This window comes from Bidens hawaiensis, unplaced genomic scaffold (assembly GCF_021521415.1).
Source record: "Bidens hawaiensis isolate Kalapana, Puna unplaced genomic scaffold, B.hawaiensis_p1.1 tig00011192_1, whole genome shotgun sequence".
Lineage (NCBI taxonomy): Eukaryota > Viridiplantae > Streptophyta > Magnoliopsida > Asterales > Asteraceae > Bidens > Bidens hawaiensis.
The window spans coordinates 477,086-481,845 of NW_027491870.1; the positions used below are offsets into that span (position 1 = coordinate 477,086).

Sequence of the window (4,760 nt, forward strand, 5' to 3'; positions counted from 1 at the left end):
TTTGAGACATAAAATTCGATAGCCCCCAAAGTGATACACCCCTTACTTCTTAGGTTACCTCCATTGTCATGATTATTAAACCATCCCGACAACAATCACTCTCCACAACTCTAAATAAATCAACGTGTCTTAAAACATTAGTTTTGTTCGTGATAACAATTTGGCATTAGATGATTTGTTACTTATTAATTATATATCTTATATTCTATTTATTTATTCAGTTTCTATATTTAAATTTGTTGTCCCCTCTCTTAGATACTCATTTTATCTCTTATGGTCCCTATTTGACCACAAATCGTTCATATTCTTACTCTTATCATTAACCTCTTCGAATATATATGACCACTAATTCATGTGTCCTTCAAACAACAACAATGGCTTCCCCATTAAAACTCAACTTACTCTTCTTCTTCTTCATTTGGGCAACACTTGTATTCCAAGGTCAACTTTCTATTCATGCTTCTTTTTCTTTTTATCTTTACTTTCTATCTACACACCTTATCCTGAATTATCAAATACAAGGTTATCCTTAAACCTTCACAAAAAATTTGAATTCTATTTCTTCTTGATAAGGGAAGAAAAGCGTGATAAATTTGCGAGTATAGTTGTTCTTGTTCACTTTAATCTAATCTTGACCGGTCTCAAGATTTAGATAACTTAGTTCACCTTAATAAACTTCATTGAGTGCAACTTCATATTTGTTCAAATGCACTAATATTGGTTTAGTTTTGGGCTATTATATATATATATGCACAAATACCTAAGTGAATGTAAATGTACAATTTCAGGGATTGCAGGAGCCAGAACACCAGCTATGCTTCCTCAACAGAACTCTGCAACAGAAAAAGAGTTAGACTTGCAGGTGAAGAAAGTACATGTAAAATCATGCACAACTAATTACATTAAGTAGGTCTTTTTCCAGTGTAAAAATGCCAAAATCCAGAAAAAGTAATACAAATTATTTATTATAGATATTATTATATCATCATTGCTCTGGATTTGTCTATTCTCTCTCTGGAAATGGGCAGTTTTGTTTCAATTTCTTTACTAACTCATGAATGTTTTGGAATAACTTAGATTCCAAGCAACATAATGATGAGGAGAAGATCGATGATAGGGTCGGTTAAGCCAACTTGCACGTACAACGAATGTCGGGGGTGCAGATCTAGATGCCGAGCCGAGCAAGTTCCAGTTGAAGGAAATGACCCCATAAATAGTGCTTACCATTATAGATGTATTTGCCATAGGTAAGTTTTGTTTCTAAAAATGGAAACTTGAACTATATAAGTTGAGGCAATTGAATTGAATTATTGTTAGAAATATGGAGTTTGTAAATTTTGTTGGGATTTGAAGGATGTCATGTATCATTCTGAGCCCTATGAGTTTTTGGGGTTGTGTTATCTTTCAGTTCTTGGGAAGAGGTCATAATGAATCTTTGCTTCCTGGTTTGTTTGTATTGTCATTTGTATCAATCTGCATAGGTTTGTTTTTAACAGTCCCAGAAACAGTCATTAGTTCTTTCATGGTAGATTGTACTACAATGTGAAAACTTTGTAGATTTGAGGAAAGAATATATCTTCTTGAAAACAATGATTTGATGTGTGTTCAAACTATGTAGAAGGTTATAGAAACAACTATTTATGATCTTTTGTTTTTCTAATAAAACTTACCATCCAGCCCCCTTATTAGGATAGCACTGAAATAGCTGAAATGAAATGTGGGCCTCTAGACATAAAACAAACTTTGGTTTTTAAGCTTTGTAAAGCTTTATTCTTGTGCAAAAATAGAGGAAAAAGAATGCACTGCAGATTTGCACGTGGAAAGTGGTCCCAATTAGTCACATGAGGCAACCAAGCTCTTTGATATCCTCCATTTTGCATTGGACTACAATCTATGAATATATTCTTTATACATATATAGTTTGTTTCATGTTTTGACAAAAGATGGAGAAGAAGAAGATGATGAGTGTTTATTGTAAGAATGTGATATTCCTTGAATGATGCATACCTACATACAACTTTAAATAATACAATTGAGGAGGTAAATCAGGAGCTAATAAAGGTAATGTAATCAAGCCTAACTAATCCCCTGTAGTTTAAGTCGTAGGTGAGCGGATGCATAAACTGGATCAAAATCGTTGAAACAAAAGTTTAGGCATCCCCTGGTGAAAATATCCGTGTATTGATAATTAGCCGAAACATGAAGAACGTTAATAGTGCTAAGGCAAACTTTCTCTCGAACAAAGTGTATATCCAGTGAAGTGTTTGATTGGCAAAACAACATAAATCGGAACAAACCACTTTTGTTAAAGATCGCCAAATATTGAATGGTCCATTGATGTTGAAAGAGATTATCAGGTGGTATTCTAAGAAAAAAGAAAAAAAGCTCATTCTCTTTAATATTGACTTCACTAAAGCATACGATTCTCTGAGTTGGGATTACCTATTATCCATCTTGTCCTTGATGGGTTTTTGGTAGCAAATGGATTGGGTAGATCTCTTCGATCTTATCTTAGATCAACTCGGACTTCCATTTTAATAAACGGGAGTCCTAACTTGGAATTTAATGTGGAGAGAAGTTTGAGACAAGGAGAGGCCGATGGCCCATTTTTGTTCATTTTGGCCATGGAGGGACTTCATATGGCTATTAGGAATGGTCAGATGCTAATGTGAAGAATATTCTCATCGCTCTACAATGCTTTTATTTGGTTAGTGGGTTAAAAATTAATTTGAAGAACTCTTCCTTGTTGGGTATTAGCGTGGATCGGGAAGACGTTTCTAGAGTCGCTAACTACTTCGGGTTGTAAAGTCAGTTCTTTACGATTCTCTTATTTGGGCATTCTGGTGGGAGAGAATATGGCTCGTTCTAGTGGGTGGGACCCGATTATCAAAAAGATTTAAAAGAGGCTTTCTAACTTGAAAGCAAATCTTCTTTCAATTGGTGCTCGAGCTACCTTGATCACTTCAGTTTTGGGAGCTATGGAACCTATTATTTCTCTTTATCTCGTGCTCATGTTAAAGTTATTAGACATCTCGAAGCAATCTGATCTAACTTTTATTGGGGAGGGGATGAAAAACATAGGAAGGTTAAATGGGACACGATGTTATCTGATAAAGAAAATGGTGGGTTGGGTTTAAGTAGCCTCAATGTTTTGAACTTGGCTTTGCTTTATAAAAGGCAAGTGGAGATTTTCTGAAAATCCGTATGCGTTATGGTCTAAGGTTATTATGGCTATTAATGGAGACTTAAGTGGGTAGGATAGGCCTCGTAAAGACACGGGCACATGAAATCATATTTGTTTATTTGCATTCGGTTACATTCAAATAACATCTTTCCAAATTCGGTTATATCCAAAAAAAAAATTTGTAACGGTAGCTCTACTCATTTTTGGCTAGATACCTAGCTTTGTGAGGTTACTTTTGTAACACCCTTGCCAAACAAAACACCGTCCCACTCTTAGGCAAATCCTACATCGGCTGTGGACAAGAGAGATCCTTGGTTCATAGGTAAATGTTCTGCCTCTTCAATCCACAACGCGTTTTGGGCTTAGTTGGCTGTGGAGCACATGAAAACTCCACGGTTAAGCGTGCTTAGGTGGAAGTAGTACTAGGATGGGTGACCTCCTGGGTAGTCTCCATCTGGGCAACCAAAAACAAATCCGTGAGCTCTTCGTTGGCAGAGAGGACAATATTTGTGGTGCGAGGGGGGCGGATGTTACAGGTGGTAACAGAGCTACTCTTGTGCCATTCGGGATGATGGGACACGCCTCATCAAGGACGATGAGTCCAAAGGGGGGTTGTTTGTAACACCCTTGGCAAACACAACACCGTGCCACTCTTAGGCAAATCCCACATCGGCCGTGGACAAGAGAGATCCTTGGTTCATAGGTAAATGTCCTGCCTCTTCAATCACCACCGCGTGTTGGGCTTAGTTGGCTGTGGAGTACATGAAAGCTACACGGTTAAGCGTGCTTAGGTGGAAGTAGTACTAGGATGGGTGACCTCCTGGGTAGTCTCCATCTGGGCAACTAAAAACAAATCCGTGAGCTCTTCGTGGGCAGAGCGGACAATATTGGTGGTGCGAGGGGCCGGATGTTACAACTTTGGCTTCTCGTTTTAGCCATTTATTTGCCCTTGAGAAGAACAAATCATGTCTCATTACGGAGAGAAGATCGGGAGACCATTGGATTTGCAACTGGCGTAGGGACCCAAGAGGAAGAGTAGAACAATCCCAACTTGTTGATCTTCTGAATTACCTCTTAGAGGTTCCTTTCTCAGACTCAACCGATGCATGGATTTGGTCTCATAGTGGAAACACATACTTTTTAGTAAAGGATCTTAGATTATATATTGATAAAGGCTCTCTTGACACACCCACTTAGAATTCGACTCCAACTAGATGGAAGTCTTTCTTCCCAAGTAAAGTTAACAGTTTGGCTTGGTTTCAAGCTCGTTTGCCTACTAGATGGAATTATAGTCTTCGTGCAATTAATATTCAGTATAATGTTTGTCCTATGTGCAAATCGTACGTTAAAGACAATGGTCATGTTTTTGGCTCGTGCTATATTGCTTCGAGATCTTGGAGATTGGTCACGAACTGGTTAAGTATTGATTTTATGGTTGCGGTTCGGCCAAAAACTTTGACAGAATTACCTAATGGTGCTAGAATTATTGCTAAGAAGAAAAGGCTTATTAAGGCGGTTTGTTTATGCACTTGGTGGGGGTATATATGGAGACACATAAGCACTTCTATCTTTAAGC

At 37.7% G+C, this 4,760-nt stretch overlaps 1 long non-coding RNA gene across 1 annotated transcript; it reads left to right on the forward strand.

The window, feature by feature from the left end:
* Positions 1–329: 329 nt before the first annotated feature.
* Positions 330–1,191, forward strand: LOC143537483 (uncharacterized). The gene is made up of 3 exons (XR_013136061.1): positions 330–441; positions 789–862; positions 1,078–1,191. It is a non-coding gene; the product is annotated as an uncharacterized LOC143537483 (long non-coding RNA).
* The last annotated feature ends 3,569 nt before the right edge of the window (positions 1,192–4,760 follow it).